Here is a 25,421-nt window from a genome sequence, read left to right as displayed (position 1 = left end):
GAGAGAGTCATTACGAAGTTACCCAAGCATCCTCCAATTTCTGGAAATGACCATATAAAAGGAAAGAAAAATGAATCGGAACATAAAATCAACTGGAGCTGTAAACTTATTCTTAAGAAGGACAATGTTAAAATATTTAATGGAAAAAAAAAAAAAAAAAATGTCAGTCACAAGGCATAGGCAGTCTCATTAATATGGCCCATCATCTTAACAGGCCATAAACATCTCATAATATTTCACAGAAACCAATTAATATAGCCCATATTATCAGAACACAAATATCCCTACTTGCAACAAGATCTAAATTCAGATGAACATCAGGACCTACTCGAATAATTTTAGGTGTGATGTGAAGATTCTCACAATAATCCACAAAAAAAAAAAAAAATTTAATTTCTCTACATATTAAGACGAAAATGAAAACTTGAGAATTGTCACATTTCACAAAAATAAAGCTGTGATTTTCTCTACAAATCCAGACGAAAATAAAAGAAGAAGAATTAGGGCAGCTCTTGAACCAAAGGACTGGTCGTGAAATCCCGAAGTTCTGGCCAACCTTGATGCACAGGCTCGGAAGTTGTTGACAAACACGCAGTCTTAAAAAAAATCACAAACTTGACTGCAAAGGTAATCAACCGAGCTATTCAATTTCCCGTAATCTTCCATTTTCTCCGTTTTTATCGGGTTTCACAACTTTGCTTGAAAACGTGATTGCTGTATATCAGATCAGTCTTTCAACCTGGTTAACAGAAATGTACAAAATGACGAAATCAGATACTGCAAGTTCAAGTGGTTTTATCCGCCCTTGATACTTGGGAGAAAATCTGGCTGAACTCCCCAAGCACCAAAACTTTCTTTCGAAATTAAAATCCAATAGAAAACGCCTATTTACAGCGGATTCTTTGACCTAGAAGCCTCTACGTAAACGCTGGTTATCAACCAAATTTGTTAACCGTTTTCTCAAACTAACGCCACCCACCCGATAGGGACACACAATAATTTTCGCAAATTTTTTTCTGAAATATCAATTATTGAATCTTTTCTTTAAACCTTCTAGTATTCCTCACAAGAAAATGCCACTTATCAAACATTATCTCTACAGAAAACCTTCTAATATTCCTCACAAGAAAATGCCACTTATCAAACATTATCTCCATAGAAAACCTTCTAGTATTCCTCACAAGAATATGCCACTTATCAAACATTATCTCTATAGAAAACCTTCTAGTATTCCTCACAAGAAAATGCCACTCATCAAGCATTATCTCTATAGAAAACCTTCTAGTATTCCTCACAAGAAAATGCCACTCATCAAGCATTATCTCTATAGAAAACCTTCTAGTATTCCTCACAAGAATATGCCACTTATCAAACATTATCTCTATAGAAAACCTTCTAGTATTCCTCACAAGAAAATGCCACTTATCAAACATCATCTCTTAGTCATTTCCCTAAGCACTGTCCAAGAGAGTTTTGGAAGAAGAGGAATGCAACACATTTTCGGTTTGTGGATAAGATTCTCTGAAGCCAGACATATGGACAAACGAACAGGCAGAGAGAGAGAGAGAGAGAGAGAGAGAGAGAGAGAGAGAGAGAGAGAGAGAGAGAGAGAGAGAGAGAGACCTTCCAACCCACACTATCTCCCCCAATCCCTACCTAGCGTCAATACCTCCTCTCCCCTCCTCCCCCGAACGATAATATACGAGATCCCGAACGAACCTATGTGACAATTTCTCTGAGGAAGTCGTCCCTCTGGCCGACAATTCTTCAAGGAATCTTCTCAAGAAAGTGGCACTGCCATTTATTTTTATTTTATTTTTTTAAGTATTCGTCCAGTTCAAGATAATTTTTCGCGGGGAAGGAATTACGGTGATATATTTCTTCATTAAATGCCTGTAGCAGAATAGGAAATTTTCTTCGCATAGTTTCAAATGAAAATATTGTAATATTAAATTCTTGTCATTTCAAGAAAGGAATATTCAGCAAAAAATTACGAATAGTCTACAAGTGCTCGAGAGAAAAATGCTGTCATTACCTAGGAAATAATGATAGACAGCACTGGTGAATAAATTTGCTTATTATCGTCCTATCCTATTGTACAGAAATTATTTTCCAAATGCTGGAAGGCAAATATTTCAACATATTTTCACTTCCTGAAAATTCAACTTGTTGAAAAGGTTTGCCAAGAAAAAAGGATTTACTATTACGGACTGAAGTATAATATAGCAATTCTTGAAAAAAAATGTAATTCAGAAGACTTATATTTTATACATACATCTGCCTGCGTTATCAATAGTTAAACAATAATCTTTATCTATTGATAACAATAGATAAAGAGTTATAAGTTCTGTGGCTGTATGTCATTGGAGGCAATGACGTGTGAGAGAGAGAGAGAGAGAGAGAGAGAGAGAGAGAGAGAGAGAGAGAGAGAGACTGCTGAAGAACGTGTCTAACATTCAGAACGTGGCTGAACGAGATCTTTTATCAGAAAACAATATTAATCCACACTGCCATAATGAGCGAGAGCGTCGCCTAATTAATTAGCCAAGATCTCGGCTCAGGTGACTACCCTTAATGAGAGAGAGAGAGAGAGAGAGAGAGAGAGAGAGAGAGAGAGAGAGAGAGAGTTAAAACAAACGTCATGTTTGTCGACATCTTATTCGATGTGGACACAAAAGGCCTGACTCAGCATAATCTTGGTTTCGTACCATTATGGCTGCCATGGGACTTGGTACATAGCCTTGGGGTAAGGATGCTTCTGTTTTTGGGAGGGCCATGTTTCTTATTATTATTATTATTATTATTATTATTATTATATTATTATTAAGACGTATATATGTCTCCTGATGAAAGTGGAATATTGGTTTAAATGAGAATAAATACATTAGAAAAAATATATATTTGGACCTATAAATCTTAAACGACCACAACTCGCTTATTCCTACACGTGACTGCATTTATTATTATTATTATTATTATTATTATTATTATTATTATTATTATTATATACTGTATATAATAAATAATCCTGCCTACAACATCAACACTGACATGAAGGCCAAACACCAAATACCGAGTGAGCAAACAAAAAAAAAAAAAAAAAAAAAAAAAAACTCGAAGACGGAAATCAAATCTCACTCCTAATCTCCTGGACAAGTTATCTTACAAGAGTTGTCGTTGCTTTTTAACCACCTCATTATCTGCTGGGAAAACATCCGGCTTTCGTCTTCATTTCTAGAGCTGAAGGATTATGGGAGGGAGGGAGGGTTAAGTATCCTTCACTCACATCCTCCAAGCCCCCTTCAAACCCCTGGAGGGGGGGAAGGTGCCATTAAACTTGACTTATAATGTCATAGTATACAAATGCATGACTCATGCGTTTTTTGTCAGAAGCGTGTATACGTAGCACGTATGATTATGTATTATTTTATATTTAAAATGATGTAATATGAGTATATGATACATTTACATGAGAAAATATATTATTTCCGAGGTAGAGTGAATTGCACATTAAAGGACATTTGTAGCTTAATGCTTGTATATGAATCAGGTGTGTGATAAAAATTAATTCATGTAATATATATATATATATATATATATATATATATATATATATATATATATATATATATATATATATATTTGTGTATGTGCGAGCGCTCAAGTTTCTGCATATTAAGTTCATCTTTTATAAACATCTACTTAACGAATCTAACGTGGAGATGACAGTTCTGTCTAATTTTTCCTCTAAAGTCACCCTCAAATAGATGGACCAATTTTCCTTTCCTTCCCAACCCCAAACAATAAACTCATCGCAATCACGCGATGTCCTAAGCATCGTGCATAAACAGCAAGCTGACTGACTAATCTACAGAGTCAGACACGTAGACAATATTTTTAATGTCAACTCCGTACTTCATTTTTCTTTATTTTAAGATCTTCACAAACCGTTGTGTAAGGCTGCCAGGAACCTGGAGGTACTAACGACACACGCCTCTTCAGATCTTTTGTTCTACCATCACAGATCTTTTTTTATTTATTTTTCTTTCTATCTGCTCGACGAGACAGTGTTCTTTGTCCAAGGTTAATTTCAAACAAGTACCTGATGGTTTATTGTTATTTGATATTTGTTTTTGACAAGATTCGTAGCTTTATTTTCCCTGTACGCACAAAGCTTAATGGATATATTCTTTTACGTCACATTACGTCATCCACCATCATAGCGTCAAGGGTCTTTCATTTCCTTAAGATGTTTTCTTGAATCGTATTGTCTATTTTTTTAAAAACAATCTCTCTCTCTCTCTCTCTCTCTCTCTCTCTCTCTCTCTCTCTCTCTCTTGGTGTTGTTTAGTATCAGGCTAACCATTTGTTTTCTTATATGTATGATAATTTTTCACTTAATTTTTTGTTTTTATTCTCTCTCTCTCTCTCTTTTGGTGTTGTTAGTATCAGATTAACCATTTATGTTTTTATATATGCGATAATTTTTCACTTAATTTTCTTTTTGTTTTTATTCTCTCTCTCTCTCTCTCTCTCTCTCTCTCTCTCTCTCTCTCTCTCTCTCTCTCTCTCTCTCTGCACTTTATGACAAATTGTTATCAACAGATGATCAGCATTGTTTGTCTATTATCTATTGATAAGGTAGGCAAATATAGAATTTATAAGTCTTCTGAATGAGATTTTTTCATGAATTGCTTCATACAAGATTTCGAAATATCATACTTCTGTCTATGAGAGTCGATCATTTTTATCTGACAAAGCTTTTCAACGAATTTAATTTTTCCAGAAATGGAAGCGTGTTGAAATATTTGCCTTCCAGCATTTGGGAAATTATTTCTGTACAACAGGACAGGACGATAATAAGCACATATTTTTGTATCATTGCTTTATATCATTATTTTCTAGGTCATAACAGCATTTTTCCTATTTACCACATGTAGGCCATTCACAATTTTTTTTTTTGCTGAATATTCCTTTCTTGAAGTTACAAGAATTTAATCTTATAAGATTTTCGGTTAAAATTACTCTGCGACGAAGATTTCCTACTCTGTTACAGGCATTTAATGAAGAAAATGTTTGTCTGTAATTCCTGCCCCAAGAAAAATGATCTTGATCAGGACGAATACCTATTAAAAAATACATATATATTACGGCGCCACTTTCTTGAGAAGATTCCTTGAAGAATTGTTGGCCAGAGGTAGGATTCTTCGAGGGAATTTGTCATAGAGGTTCGTTCGGGATGTCGTATATTATCGTTCGTTCGTTCATTCGTCGTCGTCGTTGGAGGAGGAGAGGAGGAGGAGGAGGAGGAGGAGGAGGAGGAGGAGGAGGAGGAGGAGGAGGAGGAGGAGGACAACGCTATAGGACATGCCACCACTGGGCCGTAGCTAAAGCTTCATGGGCACCGGTCACACAGTAAACTCGATTGTGCCGAAGAAACTTTTTTTAAACAACCAAATTTTCTCCCAAGTATCAAGGGCTGATAAAAACCAATTGAACTTGCAGTTTCAGATTGCATCATTTTGTACATTTTTGTTAACCGAATTTAAAACCAGATTTGATATAATGCAATCGCCTTTTGAAGCAAAGTTGTGAAACTCGATGAAAACGGAGAAAATGGAAGATTACAAGACACTGAACAGCTCGGTTGATTAACTTTGCAGTCAATTTTATTTTTTTTAAAGACTGCGTGTTTGTCAGCATCTTCCGACCCTGTGCATCAAGGATGACCAGAACTTCGGAATTTCACGACCAGTCCAAGCGCTGCCCTAATTCTTCTGCTTTCATTTTCGTCTAAATTTGTAGAGAAAATCACAGCTTTATTTTTGTCAAACGTGACAATTCTCAAGTTTTCATTTTCGTCTTAATATGTAGAGAAGTTGACTTTTTTTTGTGTGTGTGGGTTACTGTGAGAATCTTGACATCACACGTAAAATTATTCGAGTATAGGTCCTGCTGTTCACCTAAATTTAGATCATGTGGCAAGTAGGGATATTTTTGTTCTGATAACATGGGGTACATTAATTGGTTTCTGTGGGCTATGTTAATAAGATTGTCGATGCCCTATGACAGGGCATCTCTCGTTTCTTTATTAAGTTTTATTAAATATTTTAATATTGTCCTTTTTAAGATGTGTTTACAGGTTTAGTTGGTTTTACGTTCCGATTTATTTTTCTTTCTCTACAGTATATGCGATATTTTCCTTTATACTGACTTATAGTCTCTCTCTCTCTCTCTCTCTCTCTCTCTCTCTCTCTCTCTCTCTCTCTCTCTCTCTCTCTCTCTCTCTCTCTCTCTCGCCTTTCGTGTTGTTTCCTATCAGACAAAACCATTTATGTTTTTATATGTAATAATTTTAATCTATTTTTTTGTTTTGTTTTATTCTCTCTCTCTCTCTCTCTCTCTCTCTCTCTTTCGTAGCCAAACAACTCACTGCCATGAGAGAGAGAGAGAGAGAGAGAGAGAGAGAGAGAGAGAGAGAGAGAGAGAGAGAGAGAGAGATATTCCCACTACCAATGTAACTTTCCCAGAATTCAAACACACCCAGTCATAATTCTTTAAATTTTTATGAAACATAACATTCCGGCACGAACATATGAATCTAAACACACACACACTCTCTCTCTCTCTCTCTCTCTCTGAGGCACTTGAAAGAAGAAAAGATGGAGAACCAAACCACAAGGATAAAAGTATGAATAATAAATAAGCCGAGATACCGTACATGGCATTTCATTTCTTAAGGCGATGTTAGAATGCATTACTACCTCAAAACAGTTCTCCTTGTATTTTAATCATTTTAATCAGTTTTACTTTTATCTACTGATTTATTCATTTATCTTCTTTTCTTATAACTGATCTCTTCTTTCTGTTTTTCTTTCTATCTTAAGTAACGTCTTCCAAATGGACATCATATTCTTTGGAAGCTTGAATTTCAAGTCAGTGGCGGCCCCTCGGCCCCCCCCCCCCCTGGGGCTCGTTCCATATGGATAGCGGTTAATCTTCTGAATAATAATAATAATAATAATAATAATAATAATAATAATAATAATAATTTGCTTGAAGAGAAATATATGACATTTACCAAACGTGAACACACAAAATTAAGACCAGACGTAACCTCTGACAGCTATAACTATTCACAATACGCTATAGATCGGTCGTTATAACAACAACGGGAAAATACAACAAGAATATAACCGAAAGGAATATACCTGGGTTGTGTATTACCATCGATTATCAAACCAAGCGAATATACAAGAGAAACCTTTTGCATTCCTCGAACCTTGCATTTCCACATTCTTAGAAACGAAGTAAGGATAAAGAGAGAGAGAGAGAGAGAGAGAGAGAGAGAGGAGGAGAGGAGAGAGAGAGAGAGAGAGAGAGAGTTTACGACCATTCCGACCTAATATCCGATTACTATCAATCAACTGGCTGAGTGGAATGTGATCCTCAAATCTCAGGGGAAAGGAAGGAGGAGGAGGAGGAGGAGGAGAAGACACTTCCCGCCTCAAGGAATGATGTCTCCTACCCATGATATCAGTGATATCAAAGATGCCATTTTATAAGACATTTAATGTGAAAAAATCATTGTCACAATGACAATAATAATGGGGAATAATGTACAGTTATTTCGATTATTTTTGGCTTAAAACCATGTAAAAGTTAATTGAAAACGAAATGTAACATTACTACACTAAGAACATTGACGAGAGAGAGAGAGAGAGAGAGAGAGAGAGAGAGAGAGAGAGAGAGAGAGAGAGAGAATTTGTTCTTATAGATATCTGGTTATTTAAGATAGTTTAACATTCCCTCATTACTCAACAATACGTCTAGAAAGATAAATCTAGAGAGAGAGAGAGAGAGAGAGAGAGAGAGAGAGAGAGAGAGAGAGAGAGAGAGAGAGAGAGAGAGAGAGAATTGTTCTTATAGATATCTGCGATTTAAGATGGTTTAGTTTAACTTTCCCTCATTACTCAACAATACGTCTAGAAAGATAAATCGAGAGAGAGAGAGAGAGAGAGAGAGAGAGAGAGAGAGAGAGAGAGAGAGAGAGAGAGAGAGAGAGAGAGAGAGAGAGAGAGAGAGAGAGCATTTTCTGGCTCTGAGGTCGCATAACTTGACCATCTACACTACACCGAATCTCAAAGTGAAAGAATTCCAAAAAATACAAAGATCATAATCAACTTTTCAACACCAATTTTCACCTCAATCCGAGTCAGCATCAACTCTATTCCTCCTACCCAAGTGAACATTCAAACTGCCTCCGCCAATTCGTCAAGTTTTTCTTGGGATTAAACAAAAAGTACCGACCCGTCAACCAAAAGCTAAGAAGTATTTAAATCGGATGTGATGGTTGTAGGACCTCTCAGAGGAACCTTTATAAATCCATTGCTAGTTTTTATAATGATCCACTTATGGATATTTGAAACTTCCATCCCCAAGGTACTGTGAAGAGAAGTATCATTTCTGCATATCGAGAGAGTGAGAGATTATAGAATTTAGGCCAAACGCCAAGCGCTGGGACCTACGAGGTCATTCAGCGCTGAAAGAGGGTGGAAAGTCAGACAGCAGAAAGAGAATATGAACGGAGGTACAGTAAAAGGGATGAAAGGGGTTGCAGCTAGGGACAGAAGGGACGCTGCGAAGACCACTCAAGTAATGCCTACAGTATACCACATGAGTAGCACTGGCGGCACTAACCCCCTAAGAAGGACGAGCTTAGCAACGTCGATATGAACTGTCGAATTCGCTGCGTGAATGAAAGGATTCTGATGGCAACAGCTCGTTATTGATTCATCAAACGGGGTACGATAACGTTTCACCTGTACAAAGCCAATAATTAATCCGGCTTTCTCTATTTGTGATATTTTCCTTTATACTGACTTATAATCTCTCTCTCTCTCTCTCTTTCTCGTGTTGTTTGGTATCAGACAAACCATTTATTTAAATGTTTGATAATTTTCCTTTTTTTTTATTAACTCTCTCTTCTTTCGTATTGTTTGGTATCAGACAATCCATTTTTTTTAATGTTTGATAATTTTCCATTGATTTTTTATTTATTCTCTCTCTCTCTCTCTCTTCTCTCTCTCTCTCTCTCTCTCTCTCTCTCTCTCTCTCTCTCTCTCTCATGGCAGTGAGTTATTTCGCTACTAGACGAATTCGAAAACTCGTATGTTTGAAAAACTTGATAATGTCATGCAATGGGTACGAGTGCTTGCCCATTCTTTTCAGTTTTTCAAAAACTGTATTGGATAATGACCATATTGTAAAAGGCTTTATTTGAAAACACAGATTTCTTTTAAATCATTCACTCTGAAAAGTCAATATTATTACTATAATTTTTATTACTTTTTGACTATCAGTCACATATTTTTTTCAGAGAGAGAGAGAGAGAGAGAGAGAGAGAGAGAGAGAGAGAGAGAGGGCTGTATGACATAACTCGCTGTTATCAACATTATCAACAGCATATTCTTTGATGCTGTTAAATCTAACTTTATTAATGGAAGTACATCGGTAGTGTGTTAATACATATGTCTGTCTTAATTATACTAAGCATGTGCATTCTATTTTAGCATAAAAGCATAAGCTGATTATACATATATATATGCTCATCCATTAGCCTTTCGTCCCTCTCACCCCGTCTCGATCCTGGACGTAAATAGATACAAGAAGTAAGAGCCAAAGCAACCGACATTCGGCCTTAAGACACCTCACCACAAGGCCTGATTGAAGTAAACGATAGCTAAGCACGACACCCGCTCCTATATGAGAGTCTTATCAAGTTAAGCGATCGTCACCCTTATGACGCAAGGTCTTAAGGGCGAAAATAGCTCGCGTCTTCGACAAGCGCCAATGGCGACAGGGTGAGAAAAAAATATCTAGAAAAAGGACTTGAAAATCTACCAGTAAATGGGTTACATTAACGTGTTAAAGGAAACTAGACTTTCTCACAACTCAAGGAATGCTTTAGTCTTTTTTTTTTTTTTAAGATCGATGTGCGCTGTCTTAAACAGATGGGTAAATGGTATTTTAACGTCTATTCCTGATGGCGTGGAAATGATGGCATGATTGTATAAATTAGAGCAGTGAAATAGATGCCCATGACTGCATACATAAATTTATATGTATGTATGTATGTATGTACAGTATGTATTATTATATATGTTAGTATGTGTATGTATATTTCTGCCACTGGGATGTCAATGGCTTGGAAATAAAGTCGAAACTGGCTGTGACCTACACCCTGCCTCTTATTTTTCACCTGTGGTAATGTGTGATAAATGAATCAATGCACAAAGTGATAATAATCATATATATAAGATACACACACACACACACACACACACACATATATATATATATATATATATATATATATATATATATATATATATTATATATATAATACATACATAAACGTATGCAGTCATATGTATGTGTATGTGTGTATGGGAGTGTATTAGTATGGACGGGTAAAGGACACGACCGCATCAACAGAATGCTAATAATTGACTTACATGACCAAATGCTCGTATGGCCTTTTGTACAATAGGAGTTTTTGTTTCCGTACTTCTTAACCTCTCAACCCAGCGTTGCAACACAGAAGGTTTAAAAGCTGCATGTTGTTTATATTCGATAGCAAACAATTCCTTCAATTTATCACCTACAACACGATGGCGCGGCAAAAATAATTTTCCTCAATGTGGTGGTGTTTGGCCTTTCATTTTACGAATGAAGTATTTCGTCTGGTTCTTGAGAAAACTTAATTAAACATATTCAAGGTGCTGGCAGCGAGTGAGAATTTTAAAACACCTTTTTTTCTTCTTAATTTCTTGATCTTCTGCGTCACAAATATAAACTCTCTCTTTCTCTCTCTCATGAATGAATTTATGTATGAATGTATCTACATGAACACATGAGCAAGTGTTCACACAAATAAATACATAGACTACACACACACACACACACATATATATATATATATATATAAACAATAAATATATAAGAATGTATATGTATATATATAATATATATATAAAACTGATTCATGAAGATACGGAACGTGATGAATGTATAAATAAAAACAAATGCCACTCATATATATATATATATATATATATATCTCGCCATAAACTGCACATGGCGATTGCAAACGACATGAGGATCAATCAAACGCCTCAAGACGCCCTTTTAAATTCCATCCGAAAGTCGACAGCACAACTTAATAAGCGAGTCTGCGGTTTAAAACACAATTAGAACCAAGGACTGCTTCCTCCCAACCCCAACGAAACAACCCCACCACCCCAACCCGCCCTTCCCAACCCAAACACACAAAGTAATGTCAGGCCCAGAAGGATCGTTAAGGTCGAAAATCTATGGTTTAGCAACGACACAATGGACGTTGTGGCGGGCAAACAGAAGCCCCATTTTTCCGTCGTTTCGGGGTAAAAGGCAAATATTATAAACATTTCTACGTTGTTAATTGGGGGTTATCTTGATTGTCCTACGAGAGAGAGAGAGAGAGAGAGAGAGAGAGAGAGAGAGAGAGAGAGAGAGAGAGAGAGAGAGAGAGAGAGAGAGAGAGAGAGAGTTTTTTAGACCAGAGCCTTGAGCTCTAAAACTATAGAGCTGGAGTTGTACTTATATGCATCAGAGTTGTATTTGAGCAAACACAAAATGAGAGAGAGAGAGAGAGAGAGAGAGAGAGTTTTTTAAACCAGAGCCTTGATCTCTAAAATTATAGAGCTGTGAGTTGTACATTATATGCATCAGAGTTGTATTTCTTAGCAAACACAAAGAGAGAGAGAGAGAGAGAGAGAGAGAGAGAGAGAGAGAGAGAGAGAGAGAGAGAGAGAGAGAGAGAGAGTTTTTTAGACCAGAGCCTTGAGCTCTAAAACTATAGAGCTGGGAGTTGTACATTATATGCATCAGAGTTGTATTTCTTAGCAAACACAAAGTGAGAGAGAGAGAGAGAGAGAGAGAGAGAGAGAGAGAGAGAGAGAGAGAGTTATATTTTCAAAAGGGTGAACCTTTGTTTAAAAAAATATATATGCCCTTGAGTTATGTAGCTACATGTACACACACATTGCACACACACACACACACACACACAGAGAGAGAGAGAGAGAGAGAGAGAGAGAGAGAGAGAGAGAGATATATTTTCTAAAGAGTAGAACCCTGAACTCAATCTATATACCTGAGAGTTGTATAGCTAGCTTAGCGAGGAGAGAGAGAGAGAGAGAGAGAGAGAGAGAGAGAGAGAGAGAGAGAGAGAGAGAGAGAGACCCGTAGTTTTACAAATCAATTTCAATAAAAACACATAACTACGGGGCAGAACAAGGCTTCAATACTAAAGTGGGATGGCGAATGAGATTCCCTAAGAGTGAAATTCTCGTATAATGACTCGGGAATCTCGACCTTACGAGTAGCGATGTTCTCAAAGGAGATGGCAATGAAAGGACGTGGGGTTGGGGGGGGGAGGAGTAGACCTTAGGCGTATGAGGGGGGAGGGGATAAACCAGTTGTGGTGTAGGTGGGAGGAGGAGGAGGAGGAGGAGGAGGAGGAGGAGGAGAGGAGGAGGAGGAGGAGGAGGGTTAACTCATTACATATTCATCACACGAGAAGCTTTTGAAGAATCAAGAGACTAAGAAAATTTCGTCGAAATCAACGATTAACGAAATTAAATCCCGAAGAATAATATTAATTTTTCAATGAAGAATATAATTATCATTCTCCACCATAAAGAAGAATATATACCCAGACATCTGGTGCCGAATGAATTTTACTGTAAGCAGACTCGACAACAATGAATGCAAATTAGCTTCCGAGAAAAAAACAATACGAAAAACATTAAGAGTAAGTGAAATCTGACAATTACCTGGTAAAATTACTTAAAACCCCATTAATACAAATTAAAAGCCGTTAAAAAAACTGCTTATTCCTCGTTGCCGAATGAAAAAAAAAAGTGCAACACAACTGCCCTTTACTAAGCGGATTTTATTCATTTATTTATTTTTGCAACCAATTAAGTCTTTGAGGTAATCGCAATACAATCCTCGCTAATTAGCAAGACGTGGATATTAATACAAACGAGAGAGAGAGAGAGAGAGAGAGAGAGAGAGAGAGGGGAGTCATGGCTCAGCTCCGTGAACGATGAACAGAGGGAGGCAAATCTCTCTGAACGAAAGTCTGTGAGACATTATCTTCCACGAAATTCAAGAGACATTTACTGAACGATGATTTAGAGATAAATTTCTCGACCTAAAAAAAAAAAAAAAAAAAAAAAATTCTCGACCTAAAAAAAATAAGACAATCTTTTGAAAGAAAATTACAGAAATCTCTTGAACGAAATTCAAAGTAAATATCTTGAACGAAAAGGAAAGAAAATTTTTATGGGTGGAAAAATTAATGAATTATTAAATAAGACTAAAATAAGAATGAAAAAATAATCTCTTGAAAGATAATTACAGATCTCCTGAACGAAATTCAAAGATAATACCTTGAACGAAAATGAAAGGAAATGATTATAGATGGCAAAATTAACTAATACACTTCAAAAAAAATTAAAGGCAAAATACTGTACTCCCTTAAAAGAAAGCACAGAAATCTCCAGAACCACATAAGAAAAAATACCTTGAACGAAAACTAAAGAGAAAAAAGACTTTTGGGTGGCAAAATTAATGGATTATTTCTAAAGAAAAAAACCGGGAAATGAACGAATCTAATTGAAAGAAGTTAGTGCCCTTTACGCCTCAGTGAACTCACCAACTGAATGTATTAACACAACAGTCACAGATCAATGAATATTTACACCAAAACGACCTTCAAACTTTCCCTTGGAGGTTAAGTACAAACGCCAGCTCGCACACGATCAATACAGTGTTTCCCTAGAAATAGGGACATTTCCCTACATGCAATTCATATAGGATGTTTCCCCACATGCAACTAAGTTTATATATGATTTCCCTGGAGACAGGGACATTACCCGAGATGGGGACACACAATGTGTGTATATACGATCAAATACAGCATTTCCTCCACAAATAGGGACACACCACATGCTATACTAAGTTTATATATGATGAATATAAGATTTCCCTGGAGATGGGGACATTACCCTCCATGCAACATTAGTTTATATACGGTCAGTATAGTGTTTCCCTGGAAATAGGGACATTGCCCTACATCCAATATTTAGTTTATATACGATTTCCCTGGAGATAGGGATATTACCCTACATGCAATATTAGTTTATATACGATTTCCCTGGAGATAGGGACATTACCCTACGTGCAACATTAGATTATATACGATTAATACATGTTTCCCTGGACATAGGGACATGACATTACCATACATGCAATATTGTTTATATATGGTTTCCATGGAGATAGGGACATTACCCTACAAGTAATATTAGTGCACATACCATTAATACAGTATTTCCCTGGAAATAGGGACATTGCCATACACACGATATTAAGTTTATATACAATCAATTGGCATTTCACATGGTCATATTAGCTACATAATGATCAGCAAGATATTTCAGAAATAGGAAATTATCCGGCAAGCAATAAGAAGTTTATATACGGTTAATAGAGTATTTCCCTGGAGATGGGGACAATGCCCTACTGTGCATGCCATATTAAGTTTATATACGATTTAGATAGGAACAATACCCTATTGTGCATGCCATATTAAGTTTACATACGATTTCCCTGGAGATAGGGACATTACCCTCCATGCTTGATTAGTTTATATTCGATCAACACAGTATTTCCCTGGAAATAGGGACATTACCCTACGTGCAATATTTAGTTTACGATACATACGATAAATACAGTATTTCCCTGGAAATAGGGACATTACCCTTTACGCAATACTAATAAGTACCTAATGACTGAGAAGTCGTCCCTTCATGCTAGATGACATAATCGGATATTCCCCGAACGAAAAATGAAAAAGAAAACTCTCCAATACCACGAATTTGCATCAATACTGACAGGAATATTCGCGCACGGGAAAGGCGGTAAACGGGGACTGAGATCCCCTACAGAACAGGGAAAAAATTGTAGGGATATTTCCCTAGAAGGTAAAAACAAAAGAACCCTAAACATTTCCCTAAAGCAAAAAGAAAATCCCTATCGATTTTCCCCCTTTCGACGATTCGTCCTTGTCGTTCAGGTGGTAAAGATATTTTTGTCTCGTGAACTGGAGCTCCCCAGAGAGAGAGAGAGAGAGAGAGAGAGAGAGAGAGAGAGAGAGAGAGAGAGAGAGAGAATGTGTTGAAAATGATGGCAAATTACCTCCACTGGAATGAACCCATCAAAGGGAGGAAGACCCCGGTGAGGAGAGCGTAACGAAATGTAAACAGAGAGAGAGAGAGAGAGAGAGAGAGAGAGAGAGAGAGAGAGAGAGAGAGCAGAACTGACGATCTTTAAAGTGAGCAAGACAGCAGCTGTGGCGTTTCAAACCACACACACACACACACACAGAGAGAGAGAGAGAGAGAGAGAGAGAGAGAGAGAGAATATATTACTAATATATTACTCACCAGCTGCCTCAGATGGTGGGGAAGAAAAAGTCACCTGAAAGAAGAAACAAAAACATTAGTAATACACGCAAAGCCAAATAACACACTGACGCGCAAGAGAAAAAAAACATGTTATAATTATACCAATTACAGCGAATTAAGCTTAATACAAATTCATCAGCGCAGTCAAATCATAATCATTTATCTACGTTTCAACTGGACAGAGGAGGAGGAGGGGAGGAGGGTGGAGGGGGGAGGACGAGCATGAAGTTAAGGCTGAAAATCCCGCAAAATACCACCAATTATCAGACCTTCAAGACACCGAGTTGCATGGTTAAACCCACACCACTCGGGTCAGTAGGGAGCCAAGCATCGCTCTGAAAGGGTCTTAAAGACGAAATTCACATTGGAACAGTGCAGTCTGATGGGTCTTAGAGACTAGCTGCTCATAATGGCTGGACTTTTACTCTGTTCAGTAATTAGAGCGAGTGTACTGAGGTGTGTGTGTGTGTGTGTGTGTGTACGTTTTCCTGTAATACAGAGAAACAGTCACACAATATCCCTGTATGTATGTTTGGGGATTCAAAATAAAAATCAATCAACTCAGTGTAGCTGAAATTGTACCAACACACACAGTTACACAAACGGACAAACAAACACACACATGCAGTATATATATATATATATATATATATATATATATATATATATATATATACACACACACACAAATCACCAATCGTATTAAAGCTAATATCAATGACCTAAGACTAAGACTAAGAAAGCAAACCTTTTTAAACACCAAGTAAATCTAATTAAATGGTGTACAACAGAGACACCTGCTCCTCTTGTCTAGAGGCAGTGAAGAGAGAACCTCTCTCTCTCTCTCTCTCTCTCTCTCTCTCTCTCTCTTTTTTTCCCGGGCGAACAACTCTTTTGTTAATTGCACGATCTCGAGTTGTGTTGAGATGTGTTACCGCCGCCGCATATTTTGACCACCCTTTTATTTTCTTGAGTATTTAAGATCTCACTGAGAGAGAGAGAGAGAGAGAGAGAGAGAGAGAGAGAGAGAGAGAGAGAGAGAGAGAGAGAGAGAGTCTCATCTGTTACAGTTAAAAAATCAGTGCTTGTCATGACATTTTATTGTTTCTTCAGTATTCAAGATTTCACTGAGAGAGAGAGAGAGAGAGAGAGAGAGAGAGAGAGAGAGAGAGAGAGAGAGAGAGAGAGAGAGAGAGAGTCTTATCTGTGATAGTTAATAAGTCAGTGCTTGTCATGACATTTTACTGACAGAGCTTTTGACTGGGCTTCAGATGTGCGCTATTGTTCGTAGTGGGGAGAGAGAGAGAGAGAGAGAGAGAGAGTGCATCTATTAGCGTCGTTACTTTGACTCTGTGCTTATTTTATTTATGCAATTTAATTAGTTTCTGTCAAAAGACCCAAGATTATCTGTAAAGATTAACGTCTATTTAAAAGCTTAATATATTTGCATCAAGCAATTATAAAGACGCTTTGGATACCAAAAACCATTGCTTTTAACGACAAACAGGTTTCTGTATAATGAAAAACGCCTTATCTAGTATCTACTTGTAACTAAACGGCAAATTCAATCTTAAAACACACACACACAGTCACTCATCATGCAACATTGCAACAGACGTAGTCACAGACATTGATATAGCGTTTGCAACACGCGTGCAGTCAACGCCAACTGTTTTTTGTTTTGCTGGATGGACGCGGCAGTTGACATCGGTTATGATCATAATGTGGGGAGAGAGAGAGAGAGAGAGAGAGAGAGAGAGAGAGAGAGAGAGAGAGACATCACTCTTGCTTCAGCTGCTGTGCTTCTCCTCTCTCTCTCTCTCTCTCTCTCTCTCTCTCTCTCTCTCTCTCTCTCTCTCTCCACATTTGTTGTATGTAGTAAATTGTAAGTAGTATAAATGTAACTCTTGCATCGAAATGCATTCTTTTCATGTAAGATACAGAATAGCCAATGTAATTATTGGAAATAAAGCTTATTATTATTATTATTATTATTACTCTCTCTCTCTCTCTCTCACAGACGAGATCATAATCATACAAATAATTCCACTACTCCAACAAGGAATCCCTCCATCACAGGTAACTCTGGATAAAGATAAAATTTGCTCCTCAAATAACAAATTCAAATGAATGAAGAGATGCATTAAAACAAAGTATATATATATATACGCCTTTCCCTAATAAACCAGAACCCATACTGGTTAACGACATCTGGTAGTCAATAAATCATTTCTCCTTTCTCAGCACTGTTTGAAACCCAAACAAATACTTCAAGGACTCTTGTTCCTGAGTGACACAGACACACACATACACACACACACACACTACCTTTTTTTTATTTTCTTTCTTTCGCTGCTTCTTCTTTCCCACACACAAATTCAAGGCCTCACTCTCATGAGCAAGGGAATTCCTTTGAAGTGACTACGAATTCTGTCCAAAGTTAACGCAAGGGTACATTTCTAAATATATGTCCGAGAGAGAGAGAGAGAGAGAGAGAGAGAGAGAGAGAGAGAGAGAGAGAGAGAGAGAGAGAGAGAGACTATATTTATGAAATAATTAAGTGACGCGCCTCAGATTAAACATTTGTAAGAGCAAAAACAGAGAGAGAGAGAGAGAGAGAGAGAGAGAGAGAGAGAGAGAGAGAGAGAGAGAAATTATGTCCAGACATAATTACTTAACGCCACAGATAAAACATTTGTAAACAAAAAAATATAAAAATAATTGTATTTTCTCCCAGTTCTGAGTAAATCTTACCCAACCAGCATTTTCAAAAGGCAAGGAAAACTAACTCTCTCTCTCTCTCTCTCCTTCTTCCCTTACTCTTTTCCTATTTGCTTTCTTGTCGATATTCTTCAGAATTCCCCTCTGCTCTCTCTCTCTCTCTCTCTCTCTCTCTCTGTCCTCCTTCCCACGGTTGCCATGGCAACCCCTCACTTTCAACCTCATTTTTCCCCACTCACTCTCCCCTCATCACAAGAATTCTAAATCTCATAATTGCCTCTCTCTCTCTCTCTCTTCGCGAATGCTTTTTGAAAGACGTCAGTTATAATCATGCCATAAATAATGTTATCAAGTGTCAGCCTGTGATCTACACATGATATACATTACCTTTAACAGGAACGTAAGTACACACAAACACAAACACACACACACACACACACACACATATATATATATATATATATATATATATATATATATATATATATATATACAGTAATATAGTTATGCATTGCATACTAAAAATACAACGGCAATATATGGGAGAATCCTTCCTTCATCTCTCTCTCTCTCTCTCTCTTCCCCCTTCCGAGATCACCTTTACATCAATAACGTTTTCTGCGGATGGTCTCTGCCCTTGTCTAAAAAGGGAGAACTTTTTTTTCACCATATTCCTTTTCCTGTCTTTACAGAGAGAGAGAGAGAGAGAGACAGAGAGAGAGAGAGAGAGAGAGAGAGAGAGAGAGAGAGAGAGAGAGAGAGAGAGAGAGAGAGAGAGATTTTCCTTTCCTTTCTTCTACCCTCTTTGTGTGTATCTGGGAACTTGGGGAAATCTATCATTTGGTCTTCGTTCTTTCTAACAACTTTCTATTTCGGCTTTCAATTTCTATACGGATTCCTTTCTCCCTTATACTTCTCGCCGCTTTCCGCCCGCCCCCACCTTCCACTCTCTCTTTCTCTTTCTCCCTCCCTTTCTCTCTCTTCGTTCAATATTCACTAAATTAATTATTCACTCGCTCCCCTGACTTGAGATCCACAAGCTACCTTCAAAACTTACATTTTAATAGACATTTTAAGAAGCATTTTCAAACCTCCTTCCTCTTAAATATTTCTTTGAAAGCGCGACTTTCATTTCTTTGAGAGAGAGAGAGAGAGAGAGAGAGAGAGAGAGAGAGAGAGAGAGAGAGAGAGAGAGAGCACGTCGAGTACGCTTTCAAGACACGAGACAAAAATATACATGATTATTTTCTTCCATTTTTTAAGGCTGAAGAATGATGAGGAAACGTGGTATAAAGGATGGGGGTGGGGTGAGGGGGAATGGGGGGGAGCTGGGGATTACAGGAGGGGAGGGGGGAGCTTGTTTGGGAGGGTGGAGGCCCCATGACAGATGACTAAAGCGAAGCTATAAGACGGGTGGTCTTTTTTTTTTTTTTTTTGTTTTGGTCTTATAATTATAATTTTCATCATCTAATCTTTATTATTATTATTATTGTAACATCTAATCTTCATTATTAACATCGTCGTCATTATTATTTATATCAATTCTGTACGTTCTTTCTCATTGATGTTATTTTCACACTGGAAATGACGTAATACCGTCACTACGCAATACAATATAAACAAATAAAAACGCATAAAAATCTTTTTCTTGTTTCTTTATGTAAAAACGATTCCTATTTCCTCAAAATAACACGAGTTCTTTCCGACCTTCGCTTCAATCAATCATTCACTTCTCCAGGGGATATCTTCAAAACTCGCGAATATCTGAACAGAGAAAAAGTGTAAAAATGAAAACAAGAAATATAGAGTCCCACTGGGAAGCTTTTCTGTACGGGAATCTTACACACACAAACACACATATAATATATATATTTAGGTATATATATATGTGTGTGTGTGTGTGTGTGCATATGCATGTTTGTGTGTATGTACGTATGTATACAATGACTCACTTGACGGCTGCCTAACGCTCTGGGAAATGGTTTCCAATAAAAGCTCTCAAGACTAGATTGCACACTGACTACGAATTCATTTCAAGCGTCTCTTGCGGTTTCTATATTTAACTCGACTGCATGCAAGCTAAATTCTCTACATTATACACTACTTATTTTTCAGAGAGAGAGAGAGAGAGAGAGAGAGAGAGAGAGAGAGAGAGAGAGAGAGAGAGAGAGAGAGAGAGAGAGAGAGAGAGAGAATATCCTTGAAATAATCATCCCAAAATTCTTGCCTCTGACAAAAAATATAAATCCAATTAAGTACAAGGCTAAAGCAGCAGCTCTCTCTCTCTCTCGCTAAAAGTAAACCTCACACTGACAGAGAGAGAGAGAGAGAGAGAGAGAGAGAGAGAGAGAGAGAGAGAGAGAGAGAGAGAGAGAGAGAATGCGTCTCCACCTTCTTTTTTTACCATCTTCAACCACTCCATTCACAATTATTTTTTTTATAAATCCTGAAGGAGGGAGAAGCAGGAACGCCCTTCCTCCCCAGAGGAACAGATTTAGGTGTTTTATCCTTTCTTTCCTTCACAGGGCATTAGGAGGTCACTAGCCAAACAATGGTCACCTTTCCACGAACAAGACCGGGCAAACATTTCTCAATATTAATGTCAGTTGGTGGTGTACTGTGGTGTACTGAATGGGTTTATATATATATATATATATATATATATATATATATATATATATATATATATATATATATATATATATATATATATATATATATATATATATATTATAAACAAAGGCACCACTTGTGCGCAATCTCCCAGTGACATTATCGCAATGCATCATGGGAGCGAGGCTGACAGTGATCAGCGGTGGGCACTCAGCTGCCCATTAATCATTAAAAGGCAAAGATACGAACTTACATTAAATGAATTTCAGCACAAGTTTCTCTAATAATTTTCCTGTCAGTTAAGTGCGGTACTTGATGTCTTAATATCTTGTTTTCAACCCTGACAATTAAGTAAGAACGATTCAAGAGGCTGTTTTCCTATTTCATACAATCATGAGCAATCTTACTCAATAATCTATGAAACTGGATAATATTCAATACTTCCCCTTTAATAAATTCTCAGACATTCATGAGGAAAAATACCTTTAGGTAAAATGGCTTCTGAAAGCATACCTCTGATATTTGCAATTTGTAAACAAATCATTGCAAATTTTGCATTTTCATCGGTAGCAATCGTGTGGGAGTTCACTTGAAATGTCTACGGTCAGGCTGCAAGAATGAATTTATCTCTCTCTCTCTCTCTCTCTCTCTCTCTCTCTCTCTCTCTATATATATATATATATATATATATATATATATATATATATATAAATATATATGCACACACACGTATATATACATATGTATAGTATAGTGTGTATACTATGTATCCATGTATGCAACAATGAAAAAATGAGAAAGCGGAAGTAGTAGAATACTCATTTTCCCTTTCATTTTCCTTTTAAGAACGAGCGAAAGCGCTGTAAAAAAAAAAAAAAAAAAAAAAAAAAAAAAAAAAAAAAAAAGTTACGTGTGATAGCCTTTGAACAAGATTCCTTTGTTCAGCAAAAAGAAAGAAAAAAAAAATTTCTCTCAGGGATATGTGAACAATTTTCCTTTATTTTTCGACCTTCATCGATGACAAACAAAATACAAGGATTCCTTTTCGTTCAAGCTGGTACATTCATTTTTTTTTTTTTTTTTTTTTTTTTTACAGAGAACACGACTGTGCTATTGTTACTTGTATGTTATCTCGTTTCTTTCAGAAGATAATAACGTTGACATCTATCTATCTCTCTCTCTCACACATACATCTAGCACTCTCTCCCTCTCTCTCTCTTTCACACACACACACAAACATCTGGCACACACTCTCTCACATACACAAACCCACGCGAACATCTCTCTCTCTCCCTACTAGCGTGTAACACGGCTGATATTTCCTTTCTCTCTATCAATACTTAAGACTCCTGACATTTCTCTCTCTCTCTCTCTCACTCTCTCTCTCTCTCAACAAATTAGTTTTTAATCAGACGACCAGATAACAAGAGTCAGCTGTGCAAATGGAAAACATACACCTGTCCACTCCCGCTGTTTAACACGAACAAACAGCAAACATACTTTGGGAAGCAAATTGCAACTGGAAAATTATTTACGAAAAATGGATCCACTTTTACACTGCACACAATAAACACAGCCATTTTGAAAGTCTTCTGTGTGTAGACCAACTGTTACACGATTGCATGCTCGCAAACACACATACACACACACAATATATATATATATATATATATATATATATATATATATATATATATATATATATATATATATATATATATATATATATATATATACAGTACACACACACATATATATACACACACACACACACACACACGCCGTTTGAAGCCCAAGAGAACGCTACTAAAGCATACAAATGGTCTCATTATTCCTCTGAAACGACGATGTTCCGAATTCCATGCTTGCAAGCAAGGTTAAATTCAAGTGCTTCTTTCTTTTTTTGTTTCGAGCTTGTACAGCTGGTTTCTAAGGATCGAACGTTGGTCATGGTATAAAAATTCATCCCTTCTCTAGCATTGAAACCATTGCTTTTAGGATGTTCAAGGTGGGGCTAAGCCATTTCTTACCTATATCCTAAGGTTCTTTAAAATAAAAATTTATGGAATAAATATCTAATTATTACCCATATCCTAAGGTTCTTTAAAATAAAAATTTATGGAGTAAATATCTAATTCAATTTGCACCTAATACATTGTTCTATATCTATGTATGTATCAATAATAATACAATCATTATTCGCTGAGACCTTTGCTGAAGACGTGTGTGCAAGAAGACAATCGCCTCAGTTTAGAAACGAAATGACGCAAAAATTAAATATCCATCAAATAAAATAAGGTAGTATCACCCACACATTTCGCGTGGCAAATTCAAGGATATTACTTGGAAAGCTTCACAAACAACAACAAACAAATTGCCCAAAAGTGGTACAAAAACAACAACAACATGAGCTTCAACCTTCCGCGCAATCAATGCAGCCGAATCCCGCCTGAATCAGCCCACACAAACGTGTATGTTTCATTTACTCCTCCACAACATACAAACTAATTGCAATTTGGCATGGCTGTATGTTTTCGCCTGTTAGAAACGAACAAACACGACTCCGTGTTGAGTCTGCGCCCTCACAAACGCACAAACCGGGACCCATTCATTCGGTGTTTATTACTATCATCGTTCGTAAAAAAAAATCCACAATTATGTCGATAAATTGAACTGAAGAGGAATTTCGAACACCTGAACACCGTCCAGGTTTTCCAAAGTGTTTATTTTTAGTTTTCAAACCTTGTCAATGATACAATTTATTGATGAAATTGAGGTTTTCGAATGAACGATAACCTAATCACATTGTGAACGTTTTATCAATTATTATTATATATCATTATTCTCATTAAAAACAGTCGTCATAGCGTGAGTTAAAATGGGAAAAATTTTCAAAATTTGTACAGTAACTTAACTGAGGATTTCTTATATTATTATTATTATTACTATTATTATTATTATTTTTTATACCATTATTATTATTATTATTATTATTATTCCTATTATTATTATTATTTATTTTCCGTACACGCAAATCGCACCGCGACATGAATTAGACTTCGACAGTCCAGCAAGAGACAAAAAGAAAAAAGTTGAAAAAAAGGACATATACTTCAGCAAGAGATAAAAACAAAAAAGATGAAGAAAAAGATAAAAAAAAAAAAGCAGAGAGAGAGGAAAACGCACACCAAAACAACCCCAGCATCCAGCTGGACCCACAAACTCGTCTCCTCCCTGAGACTTCCTCGAGAGTCTGCAAGTGTGCAGCAGCAGCATCACCTCCGTCCATGATGCTTCATTTCACTTTCATGGGCGGAAACTGGGCGCACACCACAGATTACACAGGAGACATCACCCTTCTGCAGGAGGAGGACGAGAGAGGGCGGTGGGAAAGGGAGGAGGAGGAGGAGGAGAGGGAGGGAGGAGGAGGAGAGAGGGCGGTGGGAAAGGGAGGAGGAGGAGGAGGAGAGAGAAGTGGGAGGAGGAAGAGGAGGAGGAAGAGAGAGGGAAGTGAGGAGGAGGAGGAGGAGGAGGAGGAGGAGGAGGAGGAGGAGGAGGAGGAGGAGGAGGAGAGAGGGAAGTGAGGAGGAGGAGAAGGAGGAGGAGAGAGAAGTGGGAGGAGGAGGAAAACATGGAGGAGGAGGAGGAAGAGGAGGAGGAAAAGACGTCGAGAGAGTAATATGGGGTATCAGCTCTAGAGGAAGTTTCAGTGTGGCAGCAGAGAGAGAGAGAGAGAGAGAGAGAGAGAGAGAGAGAGAGAGAGAGAGAGAGACAGCAAAAGAACACCTCTCTCTCTCTCTCTTTCTCTCAGCAAAAACGTAATTAGACTTAAGACTACATAATAGGTGAGGAAGACTCACCTCGGAAGTCTGAAGCGCACACGGTTCATTAGTGCAAACATGCAAACTAATTCCCATCTCATTATCATCCTCCTCCCCTTCCCCCCCTTCTCACTCCTCCCTTCTTCCTCTCCCATCTCCCCTTTCATTCCCCAAATCCGCCATTGCCCTCTACACGCGTTATTCTCCTTCCACATTAACCCTTGCCTTTGTTTCTCGATTATGCTTTCGTTAAACATAAATTCTGATGTTTAAATGATACACAGTGAGTCATTTTAAGAGTTAGTCTTAAACATGTCCTACACATGTCGGCAACATATTGCACTACATGTCACATGTTGAAAACATATCAACAACCATAAGAGGAAAGCAAATCTTTGGCCAATGTTGGATAATCGTATGAAGCACTGGTTCGATACAAGTTGTTAACTTGTCTTCAACTTATTTATGACGTGAGCGATAAGTCACCAACGTGGAACACAAGTTGTTAACATGTATTCAACTTGTTTGTGACCTGTGTACGACACATTAACGATGTGGAATAAACGTTATTAACCTATATTCAACTTTTCTGTGACATGTACGTGGTAAATCACCGACGTGGGATACAAGTATTCACATATATTCAACTTGTTTGTGACATGTGGGTGACAAGTTACTGACATGGAAT

At 37.3% G+C, this 25,421-nt stretch overlaps 1 protein-coding gene across 1 annotated transcript in view; it reads right to left on the bottom strand.

Annotated features, from left to right (window-relative positions):
- The window catches only part of LOC136855495 (zinc finger protein 609-like), a 154,079-nt gene that overhangs the window by 58,976 nt on the left and 69,682 nt on the right, over nucleotides 1–25,421 (bottom strand). The window contains 1 exon segment of the mRNA XM_067132581.1: nucleotides 15,558–15,591. The gene's annotated coding sequence lies outside the window, so the exon portion shown is untranslated.

Source organism: Macrobrachium rosenbergii, chromosome 31, assembly GCF_040412425.1.
Source record: "Macrobrachium rosenbergii isolate ZJJX-2024 chromosome 31, ASM4041242v1, whole genome shotgun sequence".
Classification (NCBI taxonomy): domain Eukaryota; kingdom Metazoa; phylum Arthropoda; class Malacostraca; order Decapoda; family Palaemonidae; genus Macrobrachium; species Macrobrachium rosenbergii.
Note: the sequence above shows the minus strand (reverse complement) of the source record. Positions and strands in the feature narration are given on the sequence as shown.